The sequence below is a fragment of the Amblyomma americanum genome, chromosome 6 (genome assembly GCF_052857255.1).
Source record: "Amblyomma americanum isolate KBUSLIRL-KWMA chromosome 6, ASM5285725v1, whole genome shotgun sequence".
Classification (NCBI taxonomy): Eukaryota; Metazoa; Arthropoda; class Arachnida; order Ixodida; family Ixodidae; genus Amblyomma; species Amblyomma americanum.
Genome location: NC_135502.1, coordinates 46,147,246 through 46,164,726, shown reverse-complemented (window position 1 = coordinate 46,164,726; position 17,481 = coordinate 46,147,246). Strand labels below are relative to the sequence as shown.

General features: G+C 44.5%; 1 long non-coding RNA gene across 1 annotated transcript in view; it reads right to left on the bottom strand.

The window, feature by feature from the left end:
* LOC144094688 (uncharacterized) overlaps window positions 1-17,481 on the bottom strand; it is a 183,625-nt gene that overhangs the window by 92,623 nt on the left and 73,521 nt on the right. Inside the window, exon 2 of the long non-coding RNA XR_013306543.1 lies at window positions 5,104-5,191. This is a non-coding gene — a long non-coding RNA (uncharacterized LOC144094688). The remainder of the gene's footprint in view (window positions 1-5,103; window positions 5,192-17,481) is intronic.

The following is a 17,481-nucleotide window of genomic DNA, read 5'->3' as shown; positions in this document are numbered from 1 at the left end:
CATCACGATTATTTGTGCATGCTCTGACCGAAGGCACAGAGGATGCTGGAGCATGCCGTGAATATGGAAATGGGGATTGTTACTTTAATACTTAGAGAAAGCGCAGCATTTCTTTGAAATAAAATGTAAGTTGGTGGCATTAGACCCGAGATTAAGATAAAAAATGCTCAGGTTGGGCGTCATTACATATCTCAGTGGCATATAAGGAAGATTTATTTGGACGGCCCATCGGATACTATTGGCGTTCGGGTTTTAGAGAATCAGAGAGTTTACTGAGCTTGCTTCGCAAAGGAGGGCCACAGCGCCTTGCGGAGGAGTATAGAAATTGTAAATCGGTGAAAAATGGCGCTGCCCTATTTACATTTAATCTCTGCTCGGTCCTGTGAAGATGTCAGCTTTTAGCAGCAAGCACTATCTTAATGTGGCCATTGCTGCCAAACTCCAAGTGCGAAGTGTGACATTTTTGCGAGCGAAACAGTTGAAATTCTCTCAAGAAAGTAGCTTCCCCTACATGTGTCGAAAAATCAAAGTGGTTTCCTGCATGAATAGCTGTGTAAAAGGAAATAAATATGCCTCTCGAAAGGAAATAGTTGTTAACATGCGATTTCAGTTCAAGAGGAAGGTAACGGAATGCGCGCAAAGACGCACTTCTGGTTTACTTTTTCCCTCTGGAAAAAGCAATGTACAGTCTTGCTATGATAACGCTCCTACGTGGCAGTGTTAGAGCGTGCAAGTGTCCCACTGAGACGAGATTTGCTTACTTAGAAAAGGGGACAGAGAGCAGCAATACCTCAAACATTTTTCTCTTAACTACATCTGTCGTTAGAACAGAGGGGCTGTGTTACCTACAATACACAAACAGCCCACTCCGTTTACTTTTTTGTATAACTAAATGAATCGCAAGAAAACGAATCAACACGTGGCTGCAGATTTACTTCCTGAGAGCTTATCACTGCAGGGCACAAAATCAAGTATTTCAAGACTTAGCTCCTTATACATTTTTTAGGATTATGTTCATATCCCAACTGCGCAAGACAGACTGCCTGTGAATGAAAGCAAACAAAATATTTTCAGAGGTAAATACTTATAAAATTTTAACTAGTAACAAGCTCGGCTGACATTACTCCTTGACAATCCACTCGAAGGACCGTATTTTCCAGTAACGTATATATTTCGTTTTTATTTCATTTGGAAATAACGTCAGTCATGAAGGAGAGCAATCAGAGTTGCAGAATCAGATGACCAAATCAGGGCCATCATGCTCCCTGGTCCGTTGGCGACGCGCCGATCAGCCAATGGATATAGACGTGGGACACGTTTATGCATGCGAGTGGAATCATGGACGTTTTTGCCACGACCAGTCTGGCATCATCTTTCACGGCCTATGTCATCAGAAGCAGGGACCAATGCTTAAGTGCTAAATAAAGTGAAAATGTAATGAGTCGGTAGGGAATAGGAACCCTGTTGACCTATTTTTTGCAATTTATCGTTTTCGCTACTCACGTTTCTTCAATCCCTAAAATACAAACCTTTAGGGGATCTGCACATAGCAACAGCGCGAACACACGAAAACCTCCATGTCACTTAACCCGGACGAGCATATTAGGCAATGCAGCCTCAAAATGCAGCTTTCTGCACCGCGCCGAATTTTTTTAAGAGCGTGGGATAGGGCTCAAAACATTCGTGGTGCACGGCACCAGATCTGTGCTGGCAGTCAGATGGGTACAGATGTTTTCCTTATCTCTCCATGAATAGCATTAGGAGTTCATCGAAGCGACCTATGTTCACTCCGCCCAGCAATGAATGCAGCGGTTTACATGACGGAAGCGTCAATGCTGCGGCTGTTGACCTATTATGACTCTTGTAGAGGGCGTTGACGCGTCTTACCAATTTAACCCGGCTTTCCGAACCAAATCCCGCCGTGTGATCATTCCGTGGCATTTTGCGAGGTGCCTGTTACGACACAAGATAAGGCATGTAACGCACAGGTCCACATGTCTAGGCTTCGCAAACATAGATTGCCAAGTAAGCATCCCGGCTTTCACGCAGCGTCCTTCGGCTCCCGTCAGCCTTTCCATTTCAGGCAGCCAGATTACGTTCGCATTTGCAGCTATACTAAGAAAGAAGGAAAGCTTCTCTTCTTATGTCATCTTTTCCAACGAGAATCCAGGTCTTGTAAGGTGGCGCCTGCGCAAGCGTTGATCCCTTCCGCCAACAGACACGCGCATCAAGACGGGAAGACGGGGACGATGCCGTTTCCTGCCGAAGTTGAGCCTAATAAACGACGGTTGCCGGCAGCCCGGATTCACGCCGAGATGAAGCTTTCCAAGCTACGCCTGCCTTGCTCTCTAGAGTCTAAGAAAGGCAGTTGCCATCACGCCTCTTCTCGGCACTCGTAGGCCAGAAGGAGGGTCTAAAAGCACGATACAAGCAATCACTGAAAAAAAGGTGATGCGCAGAGCTCAACCTTACGGTCATCAACGGAAAGAAAAATGGCGTTCGATAGAAACGCAACGAAAAGTCGCCAAAACGCCAGCTTGAACGCCACTTTGGAGGCTGACATGCGTTTTCATGGTGCCAGCCAGAAAGCTGGAGTTTGGCCTCTACACACTCAATCCCTTTGCGCGCTCTGTGAATAATAGCTGCGGAGCGACAAGCAGACATATAAAGAGAGCATTCACAATGCGCGATCACAGACACAGCGGAATTCTCGTATCGAAGCATTGCTTCAAAACGGATTCTTCATTACGTGCAGATTCGACAGTGGCTCCCTCGAGTTTCTCGAGCATTAAAGTACGCACTGTTACCGCTAGAATTAAAAAGTATGCTTCATAACCAGATAAAAAGAAGCTATTTTGGTGTCTTGCAAAAATTTACACGTGGTGGTTTCCTTTAGTTTCACAAAGTGAAGAAATAAAGCAATGCGTGCTTGCGTTCTCATGCCGCGAAATTTGCATAAATGGCACCGCCGGACACCATAGAAAATCAGTTATTTCTCGAATAGTTGCTTACGGAACCAAGGCACACTCTTAACGTTTTACCTCTTCGCTTTAAATGCGGCGTAATGGAATAGCAGAATTGATGACAAATTTTCACAAAAAAAAAGACGAGGAAAAAATTCTCACGAGCCACTACACACTAAAACAGTCTGCATTTTCATGCTGGTTGAAACCGAAACCAAACGAGCGAAGAGCGCCGACAACTGCCGTCAATCTTAGCAACAGTCAAGTCTCCATGCACGGGGCGCAGCCCGCGAACCGGCCTCGTGCACAATCGTCAGCAGCCCGCCGCCTCTGCGCCGTATACGAGAGCGAAGTCTGCACCAACACTGTAGCAGCTGGCTGCTGCGTCACCTTGAGCGCGTCGAGTTCCTCGCTGTCAAGACAGAAACGGGCGCTCATTTTCATCGGTCAGATGAATTCGAGTCTGGTATCGCGGCTTTTTTTAATTTTTATGCGCGAACAGGTCGTGGAAACGCTGTTAACGCAATTGGTTTCTTGTTTTGCATTAGCTGCTTTTCTGTTCACAAGGACAACTTGAATGTGCGAACCATTGCGACACCTAAGATTCAATCTTTAAATTATTCTAGATGTCCTCTTTTCACTATTACTATAAGCCTAGCAAGCAGCTAACGCTTAATTCGCAATTCTACCAAATAATTATGGCACACTTATAACATCAACATGTGAATGAGCTACATAATGAAATATTTATTCCTTTCTTATCGGCACATCGGTTCAGAGAATTCCAATACAAAAGAGAACAACGATAGATGGATACATTTAATGAAACGAAGGCAAAGAGTTCGGCCAGAAAGATTGATATCTGGCCTGCTACTGTGCTCTAGAGAAGGGGAGGAGAAGAAAGAGGGTCGCGATGAATGACTATGTGGCGAGAAGAGAGATGACAGTAAGCGCATGCACATTTGGTGGCATCCCAACCGCGAGTCGAGGCCCGTGTCACTCAAAAAGCGCGAAAACGCCCGCATTGTCAAGGCTGCTTGCCAACTCTGCGGCCAAGCGCCTAGCAGTAAGTCCTCAGAGAGTGGCCAATTGTTTCGTTGTTTCTGTACTGAAGTTTAGAGCGGTTCTCCATTTATACTCAACAAAGAAAACTAGTTGTATAACAAGAAATTGTGTGTTCGTGATGCGTAATTATTAATCATTGAGTGGAAGCTCAAAGGTTGCTCCCTTTCTTATTGGAAGACCTTGTACACTATGAAGTTGAATGAACTGCAATCATGCACATTAAACCTAGGGACTGCGGGACTAAATTTTTCTCTGTTAGCTTAAACATAACATTTCCCTGCTTTTATTTCAACATGACACCAAAAAAAAAAACATTTAATTCTATGCGGTCTCAACTTTCAATCAAGATATTGAAATGGATGTAACTTTATCCGTACAGAGCATTATTTACGGCCATTAAAGAAGATGCCCACAAGACCGCCATTCATGCTTACGCACATCATCTGGCGGTCTCGCATGGACTATGGACTCTAGAACCCTCTTCAGCATTATAGGTTCAATTCGTGAACATGTGAAGATAACTCGCTTCAAGTCATGCACTCTAACCCTTATACATTTGGTTTTTTTTAGGTAGCCCTTGAGAAAAATTCCAGACATGTTAGGTTCAGAGATTGTGGGGACCATGAGATAACGCTGCCACGTCCTACCGATTGCTGTTCAAAGGTTTCAATGAAATACCTCAGATGATGTGAGCTTGCATGCAACAAAGCTCCATCGTGCTGGAACCATAAGTCTCTTTCTTATTATAGAACTCTTCCAAGGCACCTCTCAATATGTTTCAGTGCAAAATTAGGTAGTTAGGGCTTTCTTCAAGAAATACGGACTCACAATCGTGTCCCTTGAAGGCTCTACGCCACACGTTAACTGACCACCACACCTGGTTCTTGTGTTGGGAGAGACAGCGCTGGTTCACATGAGGGCCAATGGGGCCATTTCGAAGGCTGGCTGCGTCACTGTGAAAACTGAGCCTTATTTGACCACATCATATTTCAAAGAAATTCGATATTCCGCTCAATCCGTATAAATATCCATTTGCAAAAAAAGCAAAGCGTCGCTGAGTTTCGATAGCGCTCACCTTCTGGTGAAGACGGGTGAAACGGATGCAACTTGAAAGGACTTGCTGAGTGTCTTCCGCACGACCGTCTGGCTTGAACTTTTGGCCTCTGCAGTCAAACGCGTGCTGGCTTTGAAGTTTCTTCTCACATAAGCGAGCACGTCAGTCTCAAAATCTCTTTGAAAAATTACAGCGCGGAAAACGGGGACATTAAGGGTATAAAACACAGGACAATCGCTGTTTTTAGAAAACACAGGACAAGCGCTGTTTTTTAGAAAACACAGGACAAGCGCTGTATTACCAACTCGCCCGCCTTGCTATTGTATTCAAAATCTCTGCCCATAACACACGTATCGCGCCGCTATCGCCACTGCATTGAACCGGTCGATGCAAAGCCGTTAAAAACACAAATGACGTTTCAAGATGTAAGTGATGGTCCGAGTACTGAGAAGCTTTGACTTGAGCTGATAGTTACCGTACTTGTGGTATGTTAAGGCAGGCAGTAATGCGTCTGTACATACAATCTGCACTACTTAGGCGCTCTTCTTTAAGCGCCGCAATTACCGCGAACTTGTAGGAAACCGAAAACAGAATGACGCCGCGAATGCCGCCCTGGTGCGCTCACCGGTTACTTCGGTGCGTGCCAGTGACACAAAGAGCTGTGCAAATTGCCTGGACGACAAACCGCCCCCAGGGCCGGTTGCGGGCTGGCAAGCAGGGTGATAAGGGCTGGCGATCAGGCGACCGGCCACCATGGAGCGCCGCGGTACTGACAGCGCACAATGCATCGGCTACGAGTGAAATGTGCGACGCTGCCCATAAACGCATAGGAGGCAGGCAGTGAAAGCAGCTGGTGATGGTCCCGCCGTGCGTATGACGACATGAGCGTGACGAGCGCCGAGAATTACCGATGGCTGACGCTGCTTGGCCGTATGGCTGTGGTTCCAAATCTCTTGAAAGGGCAGACTTCAGTCTACAGCGCTCCATGGCATTTTTTTACTCAATTTTGTACTCAGTTCTTTCATTTGAGATTCATTAATTTCGGGTATTGGGATTTAACGTCCCAAAGTAACTCAGACTATGAAGACCGCCGTAGTGGAGTGCTCCGAATAATTTCGATCGCCTGGAGTTCTTTAACATGCACTGACATCTCGCAGTACGCGGGCCTCTAGCATGTCGTTTCCACCGAAATGCGACCGGCGCGTGCGGAATTGAACCCGCGTCTTTCGGGTCAGTAGCCGAGCGACATAGCCACTGAGCCACAGGGACTGCTTTTTTGGAATGGCGCTATTTCATCAAACCGCTAAGCTGTGTAATTGGAATGGAAAGGTAATATTTAACTCGTTAATTTAAATAAAAGGTCGATGTTTCTTTTTCCCAGTGGCCCCGAGAACAGCTAATGCAACTCATGGCGTCCAGGATGCTAGTGCCCACCATTTTTTCTTTATTTCAAAATTTCGTGAAGCAAAAAAATAACCTTGTATTATATTGGAGAATACCTTACTTATACTTCTAGAAACGTACAGAGATACACATTTTCATTAACCTGGAATATATCGTCGTTTATGCGCGATGTTCGTACTTTGAACGCAAATCGCATATTGATTAAATATTATGGCACGAAACTATGTTGACAATTCATTCAGAAGGAACGTGGGCTCTGCTGAAGTTGCCTTGCAGCCTTTACCTACGGCAGCCTCCATCGTTTTAATGAAAAATAAAATCTATTATTATATTTATTATTATTGTCATCGTGAAAATGAAGACCACATTCATAAAGAAAACAATACTGCTAATCAAAAACTAATCAAAAATTTTACAGGCAAATATCACCATAATCTCACCATAACAGGCAAATCTCATCATAATGCCTCTTACGCATTAGATCATGTGCGCAGTATACGACAAAGGGATCGCACCATTCTCTTTTTTTCTTAACCCCTAACGGACACAAGTTTTTTCCGGAAATTGTACCAAAATGGTTATTTAGTAAATCGATGCCATCTGTCGGGAAACCAGAAAATTGCTTTGGACTAGTCTTACTCGCCTTAAACCAGACACACAGCGCCAGGAAGCACGCGACAGGCTGGTCTAGTCAGGAGCCAGACGTGACGCTCGGCTCATAACAAGCCTGGGTCGTCCTGGTACACTGTGGGCTTAATGCTGTTACAGACAGTCCACGAGGCCCAAATGGTAATAGTAAAATGTGCTGAAGGAGTAATGTGAGAAGGAATCTCGGAGCTTCAAGAGACGCTAGTTGCGCACAACTGACAAAGAAAAGAACGGATCCGGCTGAGAGTGCTGACACTGCGTGCAATGAACTCATTTGCCTAATGTTAGGTTTGGTTTACCTCATTGCTACGTGAGCTACTAATTGCACAAGAACAAATTTTTGAAAACGAACAATAACAGCCGTAGTTTGTGTATTTAATTTAGCATAGTGCTTTCACGTGGTTTCCCTGGTAACACTACGTGCTATTATGAAGCAGTAGCATGAAAGTTGGGCACCTCCTCCTCATTTAACGTCATGACATCATGATCATGACATCATGATCAGGGCAACATGAACGTGGTGAAACCAACTCCAATATTTGTAGAAGAATTAACAGCTTTACTTTTTCCACCAATTCGTCGTAACCGCTTAGGGTAAAAAGAACCGAGTCGTGCTATACAAAAACATAGACCTAAAGACAAACATAGCGCTGTTCTAGTTTCCTGACTTGCCCTTACAACAGAGACGTTCTCGCAGTCGGTGGCGAGTGTCTGAAACCCACAACGACAAGCGCGAATGTTCGCAGTAGATAGAATCGCTCTTCAAGCGCCAGATAGATGCCCTCCATTTCTTTCTAGTGTCACAATGCACGCGTCACAAGACCTTTCGAGCTTGAGTAGCGCTTTCCCTAAAAGATTAAAAAACAGCCGAAGGATAGAAGGACCTGAAAAGCTGCGTGGATTTTGCAGCCTGTTTTCTCTGAGGCGCGAGTATAGCAGTCCTTACAACAACGAGGAGAAATAAAAAATGAAGCAAATAACTGCCAAAAAAAGAAATTAAGTTCGCAGGCCACAAAAAGAGCGTCTTCCTGGATCCCTGCACAAGTGCTTCTGCGTAGGGCTCTCCTCATTGGAATTCGGTTGCATTCGCGAAGCTCTGGTTCTTTGTGTGCTGCAGTCCGACATTTCACCCATGTTACAAGGTACAGACTACGACCAAGGCTAGGTGACCCTAGGTCACGTGAGGTCACTTTTTATGGTCTTCCTAGTTAGAGCTCTCCGTTTTGCCTCCAATGCAGACAGCCTGCCTTTATTTACTCCTAGAACTTCTTGCCACATATTATCATCAAGCAGCAACTTATGAAATGAGTCCCCATATATATACCACGCTTGAAAATTAGCCGTCTGAACTTCCTTTTTTAGAAAGACAGATCTACGAACTTAATGTGACGCCTTTACTTATGCAACTCAATGTTTGCGATCATTATTTATAAGGTAAATATTCACGAGCAATGAACTTTAATCATGATGAAAGGATTTCGCAGCGCCGGTGAAACCATTTCAACATGTATTTGTTTTGCGCCCACAGCGGCAAACATTTGTCACAAATCGTCAGTAAAAAAAGAAAAGTGGCCTTGGTGCTGTCGTTAATGTATTTTTGAGGACACAATTTGCTGAATAGTGTTACATATTCAACAGAATGTCTTGTCAAAAGAGGCGCTGTGTTCGCAGTCTCCGCGTTATTTTCGCTTGAAGCTGTTTATTTCACAGAGAAATGGTTAGCTATGTAATATAGAGGACAAAATTTCCCAGCACGCGCGGCAAGCGATTTTGGCTAATAGCTGCCATGTATGCTAGCTATCACCTGCTACCACTAGCACACATCACAGCGCGCGAGTCCTACTTTCATCTCGACTATAGTGTGGTCTCCAGCCCGCGGCTAATCACAGAGTCGGTTCCCGATGACACGTACGTCCAGGAGAGTTTTGTCCCCCACGGTACGTTTACAACAAAAGCATTTTTTTCTGTTATGTATTATATGCATGAGCTACTGTAAAACTTATAAAGGGCGAGTTAGCATGTTAATATGTTAAATCGCAATTTATTTATTAACTGAATTTATTCTAGACATTGACGTCCAGACGTCGGATTGTGCCTACAGCCGTACAATTGACAAACGATTCTTTAACGCAGTAAATATAAATTTCTAGACTAGCCAGACAGTAGCGTTCTCTGCCGCTTCTACAATAAAAAAGAATTGTTGAGTTTTTAGGAATTACTTTTTTTAAGACTAGAGACGCTGCACTCTTTATTTATACATTTATTATTTATTTATTTATACACGTACCTACATTCGCCCGGTGGCATTATAGTAGGGGGGTGTACCACAGTATCCTTCATACATTTGCGCCGAGGAAACAAATATATAAAGAAGTAAAACAATACTAAAGGATAATGCAAGCACTCCGATAGGACATAGCAAGAGCATGCGAAAAAATATCAGCGTAAATGAACACTGTGAATTGAATGGAAATACAAAGTAACGTCACCGCGTACACTAAACATTTGCTAAGTTTAAAACGTGGTAAAGAGAACGAATCCCCCCCCCCCTTCCCCCCCCCGGCCATGTCGACATACAGACCCCGCCATACATACAGACAGAAAGTCGACATACAGACCCCGGAAATCAGTGTTAAACCAGAGCAGCCTTTAGCGCAACAGAAAATTCTGAATCAGATGTAACCACAGCTATGTCGCGGGGAAGATTATTCCATGCACTGATTGTGGGTGGAAAAAATGAATGTGCGAAAACTGGGGTACGCACTGATATTTCTTTAATCTTATGCAGGTGATCTTGACGCTGGGAAATGCACGTAGGTGGTAAAAGATAAGCATCTTTGTTCAGTACGATGCGACAATGAAATATGTCTCGCATAAACACGAGTCGAAAAAATTCCCGACGTGAGGATAGAAGAGGCCATTCTAAGCTACTTTTGATGTCAATGATACTGCTACGATGCGAATAGTTGTTGGATACAAAACGGGCGGCTCGGTTCTGAATTTTTTCCAATTTGTTGTTAAGAGCTTGCGTGTACGGGTTCCATAAGACACAAGCATATTCTACGATTGGGCGGACATTTGTTACGTAGAGCAGATTTTTCACATCTTGTGAGCATATTTAAAATTTCTTTGATAAATTTTAAAGAGCGGGCTGCCTTCAGAGTTATACATGGCGGTTTTATGTCAAGTAGGAGCTAAATGTTACTCCTAGGCATTTTGCCTCGCTTACTTGAAAGACCATTTCAGTGTTTAAATAGTACTGTGTATTGATCGGTTTATGCTTTTGGGTAAAACGAACATGCTTCCATTTAGGCACATTTAGATTCATGAGCCAGGAGCGACACCAGGATGAAATACTGTTGAGGTCATTTTGAAGTTCTATCCTGTCGGAATCATGTTTTATTTCTCGGTACAAGACGCAATCATCAGCGTACAATCTAATTTTGGAGCTTATACCATAGCCAATGTCATTTACGTAGATCAGAAACAGTAGTGGGCCGACCACTGACCCCTGGGGCACACCTGAAAGTACGGAAACGTCTGCCGGTTGGGAGCCATTAATCAAGACCTTTTGACCGCGTCTCGTCAAGAAATCTTGTATCCAGCAAAGTATATTGTGCGGCAAACCGAGAAAGAATAACTTGTACAGAAGAATGATGTTGGAGACGGTATCCAACGCCTTTTGGAAATCTGGTAACAAGCAATCCGTCTGTAGGCCAAGATAGTAGGAAGCGTAAATGTCATGCGAAAATTCGATTAACTGTGTAACACAAGACCGGCCAGAACGAAACCCATGCTGGTAGTCAACAAGAAAGTTATTATTATTAAGATGTTTGATTAAATTTGAGTAGATAACATGTTCCAAAGTCTTGCAGCAAACGCTAGTTAAAGATATCGGCCTATCATTTACCACTTGGTTCCGAAGTCAGCCCTTGTGAACAGGCACAACGTTACCCATCTTCCAGCCTGCTGGTAAATCACAATTATTAAGAGACAGGTTAAAAATTATGGCTAGATATTCAGAAATAATTGCTGTGCATAATTTGAGAACAAAGTTTGGAATACCTTCAGGTCCTGAAGTTGAATTCGGCTGTATTTTTTCAAGAAATTTGTATATTGGAAGGCGAAAACCGGCTTTGAAAGCTGGTACAATTGAACGTACATCAAAGCGAACATTTCACAGGGTAAATTTTAACAAATATGGTGTCGGAAAAGTTTACATGTGTGTCAACAACACCTTTTTGGTGTACAGCTATGTCACCTGTTATAACATGTCATATCACTGGTGGGAGCAAAGCATCAAGCCATGCCTTTGAGTGTCAAGTTCACTAAGACAAGCCATAACCATCGGCATGGCTTAAATGAATCACTCGGGATTGCCATTAGAATAGAGAGGAAACTTTCCTCACTGCATTCATAGCAGCTTGTCTGGCTGCTTGGTGAAAGCACCCAAATGTATTCGATTACACTAGCCTGGGGTCTGAGAAGAAATAATTCCTCGCTTCTTGTTCTATTTTGCAAAGAAACAGTGGCGACATCCCAGTGAGTGCGCGCTCTCATGTACTCATTTTATAAGTATACTACAGTATATTCACACTGTCCGAGAGCATAATCCAGGACTACTCGAAATTTATGGTTTATGTTCTTTTGACGTCCCAAAGCGAACAACGCGTGCTGGGAACGCCTTTCGATGGAGTAAACGCTTGTCCCATATTCTGTTCCTTTATAGAAAATCGCCCCACTTCTCCAAAGAGCACGCCCTCTGCAGGAGTGGATATACTATTCTATTACGAATATACAGGGGAAAAAAATGCACCGGAGCGGGAAGCAGAACAACGGAACTTAAGTAGCCAGCCGGGAGCTCTGCCTCTTGACTACCACTCGGACGAGAGTCAGTGCTTTTGAACCCATACATATGCTTTCATTTTGAATTCCGTGGCGGCTTCCTGCGTACGTTTCGCTAATTTCTGTTGTTCAACTTCACAGACCACTGCCGCTGTACAGTTGGCACAGCTCAGTAAGCAATGAAACTGCCCAGGCAACAGCTGCACGCCACGGATAATCTTCGCTCGGAAGCAATTTCAAGGTGCACAGTACGTTGAAGACTCGCCCATCGTGAACTAAAGAGATAATTGGAGTCCTGTTGCACATAATTCTTTGCATTAAAGATGATGCTTATCTTCACTTGAGCACTCGTCGAGCATTCACACCGCAGTAGCACTGCAATATGAAGTACTTAGACTGATGTTTCGAGGCGGATCGAGAAGGTTTACGGGATCTGACAGAAGTATTTGCCTTGAACCGAAGCATCGCTCGTTTCTGCGAAGCGTTTTTCCTCGGAAGGTGGCTCTTTTGAAACATATGTACAAAAATGTGAATGGCGGCTCCGGAAGGCGTCAAATATTCATGCTCCTGAGCTGCACTTACAAGACACGGTTTTCAAAGTCTCTGAACTTCTGGATTAGTACTGTCGCACTAAAAGCATGACTTGTAATTGTTGAAATAGCGTCATTGGTAGATGACAAAGCAAAGAGTGCACGTAACTCAGCGGCTGCTGCTGGCACAAACGTCTCTCGCGCATGAACCACATAAAACCGAAAGGTATCGAAAATACCGCCGACGCATCGTACCGCGCTTTTTGGAAGAGAAAAAGATTGGCACATAGTTGTATGCATCAGGAGCGACAACCAGCAAAATCAGTGGAAAGGTTGAGCGAGGTCTTCCTGGCAACCCAGGTGGGCGAAGAGATTATCTATAGTAAAGATGATATTGGAGTGCTTGATATCAGTCTACAATGACCTGCACATGACGAACGATGCCGCTTACAAACAGGACGAAAAAGTTGCGACAAACACAGGGCGTTTAGTGTATTGGAGTGTATTTCACAAACGCCCAAAGTAATGAAGCATGATCACAGCTGGCACCGCACAGGCGTAAAAATAGGCCACTGCGAACTGCCTTTATCAAACATTCTCTTTGAAAAACCGGACAATAAAAATTTAGGAGAACACTTACGCATGACAATGCGATAAAAAGAATTAAGGGACACAAACAATAACATAATTTGTTGGTTCGAATCTCCCGCCGTTTAGTGTGATGCCAATGTGATGCTTCTGAGATGGCGCTTCCACTTCCCTTTCAAATCTCCCGCCATTTCATTTTTTTGTTTTTGCTTCATGCTTTCGCGATGGAGCTTACAAGCGCCTTTTTTTTTCTTGTTAGTAAAGCGGCCACGCCATCGAACTTCGGCTTGTACGTGCAAGTACCTGCATTCTCTTTTTTGACTGATTTGCGCACGGATGGAAGGTCACACAAGGTCATACGACGTCATACAAAGAGCAAGACGCGAGACTGGCAGTCTAACACGCGGGGTAGTGGGCTGCGGTGATGGCGTCCTGGTCTAATGTAACAGCCAGCGAAGCTATCGATTCGCGCCGCCCAGTGTTCACATCCCGCTCACGCTCAACTATTTTCTATCATTTCACGCCCCAGGCACAGGTGTGACATGAAACAGCGACACCGCCAAATGGCTCGACGAGCTCGTCGTGCTATCGCATAATAACGGGGTGAACCACTTCTGTAGTAGTATCCTTGTGATGCTCATGAGCACTTTCCTGACCAGCATTACGGTGGAGAGAAGACGATCGCTGAAAGCGCGACTGGAAAAAAGACAACGATAAGACCGTCTGCCAGAAATACAGCCAAAGAGGGACACTTGGAAAACCAGGCAAATATTCAATTCCAAAAGTAAACAGCTCTGACGCTAAGTTAACACACTCAAGCAAAACACTTATAGCATGATCGCGGTATAAAGCGAATGCAGAAGAACTCAATGTTAAAAAAACAGCAGTTCTGCATGGCGAGGTCACGTCAGTGAAAGCTTCAAATACAGATTGCTTTAAGGGATCGGGTTAGGAATGATGCTCAGTATCATATAATAAAGGCTTTTTTTAATGTGACTGAAGCACACTGGGTCACTGTGGTTGCCGTTTCACCCTGGTGTGCTGTATTGTTTTGCAGCATTACTGTTCCCAGCCAGCTCACTGCCAGAGACAGTTTAAGAGAACTTGCGCATTCCTGCAAGCTCTCAGTTTTCCTGACAATCAGTGCGAAACAATGATAAGCATCTGCTAGGCGACCTAAGGACGCTCGTGCGAACGAGTGCTATGCGTGTATAAACCGAAATTCACAGCCCGTTGTATCCGAAGCATGGGATAAACGACAGAAAACGAAAACACGTGGCGCCTTCATTAATATACGTCTTCTCGTAAGAAGCGCCACGTTTTATCCCACCAAAGCCGTCGGACGCTCAATTCAAAGCCTGGAAGAAAGGGGGGCTGCAGCTTGCGTGGCACAACCTAAAAAAGAATTTGAGAAGAAGCACGGGCTGCAGCGGTCGTCGCTGCTGCCACGTTAGATCCCCTACGCTTTGCCGGTGCCAACTTATCCGTTATGCTGCACTCGAAGAACGAACGGGCGCGGCTGGAGAAAAAGACGACGGAGCAGCATGAATAATTAGGGCACTCGCGTCGCACGTGCTGCAATTAGGCCGGCATGGCTCCACTCGTGAACCGTAGTACCTTCGCCGGCGCGCAAGCTCCGGGGCTTACCGGCAAGCTTCGAGGGAGCTTTGTCATATTCGGGGTCGCGGCCGAAGTAGACAGCAGTGCGTTCGTGCTTTTCGCCCTGCTAATGCCGCTTTGATTTAAAATCTGAGTGTAGCAAAAACTCAATGTGCAGACTTTCGAATAATGGCGAAAACATGTTTTATCTCGACCTTCTTTCCGTAATCGTTAATGAGAATGGGTATACATTAGCACCCACACAATAATGAATCTCTGTGTCTTATACAGCTTCATGTTGGCATATTACTTAAAAAAAGAAGACACAGCGTTCGGTTAACATAATCATTATCATGAAAGAGCTACGTCCTCTTCAAAACGAAGCCCTCTCTTACTGATTTCTAATTAACCCTCTCCTGTGCTTCCTGCGCCCTCCTTATCCCCGCAAACTTCCTTCTCTCACCTGCGCACTTGACTGTCCGCCACCTCCGACTGCATTTGCTTTCCTATGAAATCAACTCCGTTACCCTGAACGACCATTAGTTACCTGCTCTTTGCAAAACATGCCTTTCCCAAAGCTCATTTTCCTCTTCTTGATAGAGGCTGTGATGTAAATGACTTGAGTCGCTTCCCTTACCCTTTAGGTCTCTTGTCTCTCGAAGGTACTGCCATCATTATACATTAAATACCTGGCTTCGTTTTAACCTACTTCGTTTCATGCCTTTTTTGGTGGTCACCAATATATCTGTGAAATATTTAGGGTGATAACACTAGACCTGTACACAATCTCTAAGTGATACCTCATACCTCAAAAACACTTTATGCGAGACCACGGTTGTGTTTTTCTTTGGGAGCCAGGATACAAGCTTTTGAATAAAAGCTACAAAAGTTAAATGCATGACCACTTCACTCTTATCCTGAGGCCTATTAGCAACAAGGAATCTTTGCCAATATAGAAGAAGTCAAAGAGCCGAAACAAACGCTGAAGCTTGAAATATGCGTACACATATGATTACGCATCTAGTGCGATCTACTATAACCAAATGCAACAACCAAGCTATGGGAAAACAGCAGCTTTCGAAGGGGCCTTTGAATATTCATGCACATCCTGAGCGACAACACGACCGAGGGTTCCTAGAACTAAACACGGTTCAGTTCATGAGAATCGCGTCGACATAACCGGAACAGTGATGTGGTGAGGCGCAGCAAGCGCGTGCACGACGAAAAACCATGGGAGCTTGCCGTCGCTCTTTTACCTGCAGCACTGGAATGCAAATAGTGACGAGGCGACAGCGATGATTGCATCGCGCTTTAATCGCATCAGCCGAGTGCACTTACGAATGTTCCCATTAGTGCTAGGATGTCTGCGTTAGAGTTTTACTAGGAAACGCACGCTAGCCTAATGACATATGTACTGCCCGATCAATAAAAAGTGTTTTTGTTCTGTGTTGATATTTTGACCACTTGGAAAGTTTTTTTTTTATTTTAATGTGGCGAAACGACAGGCTTACTGGTGATCCGTGGCGGTGATGCTAGCGGTGTTACGGGCAGGCGAGATTAACCTTACGCTAATCCTGTCGCCGATTCCTCCACCTGTGTATTATAGACTAAACGAAATAGTTTAGTACCACTAGAACGACAACTCTTAGACGAAGCAAAAAGAAGAAAACGACAGCAACTATTAGTGATTTAACAGCAGTGCACAGAGCTCCTATTCAGGGATGGCAGCAGTTACCTAAGCATTATTCACCGACTAAGGTGAGGGGGCAGCTGAATCATTATTAGAAATGAGGAACCATGTGATAAACACTGTGTTTGTTTCGAGTAGGAGCCGGATACGTCCAGTTTCAGAGGTTTGATTTTAATGAATGAAGAAAGTCATATTAAAGCTTGTCAGACATTGCCATAGTCACTGCGGTGGCACGCTATTGCCGTCTGAATGGGACCACGCTGGAGGTAGGGGCAGCAGATAGGGTCGATCGGTCATCATGAAAGTGCAGCTCGAGCTTTCTGTGCTGCTTCCGTGAACGGATAATGCTAGCTTATAACTTACGCGCGGCGATCCGTCCTGTAGCAGTACGCACCGCTCTGCTACCGACCTACGCCAGAACAGTTAACACCCGCCTACTTAAATAACATAAGGACGCGTAGAGAATGGTGCCAGAATCGTACACCTCTATTTCGCATTCGCCCTTCGTTTTTCGGCTCAGAGCGCGACAGCTCTCGCCACATCTGCAGCCTCCACGGACACCTGCCGCCATCTCGCGCCGCTCACCCGCAGCCGCTGCATAGAGGTGATGGTGATCGGACGAGAACTCCGAACAATACGGAGGCTGCAGCCAACTAACGTTCGTTGCCACCATGAGGCAGCACCCGCTTGAGCAGCCAAACGCGCCAAATTTGAACGTTGATGCCGCATTTAGACAACACGCAGATTCCTGCATGATAAATCAAGATTGCCCTGTTCAGTGTTTTCGGTCATTTCTCACTGTTTTGCGTACTCCAAAGACGAATCAAACTAGGAGGATATGACTTCAGTGAACTGCAGAGAATCTTGCGGATATATAGCAGTCTACAAAGTTTGCACACTATACTGACCGTGCCGTGCATCATGAAGACAAATGAAAGTTTAAGAAAGAGAGACTATCACTGCCAGCCCCCCCCCCCCCGCCCCCTTTTTCCAGGCCAGTAAACCACATTTATTTATTTATTTATTTATTTATTTATTTATTTATTTATTTATTTATTTATTTATTTATTTATTTATTTATTTATTTATTTATTT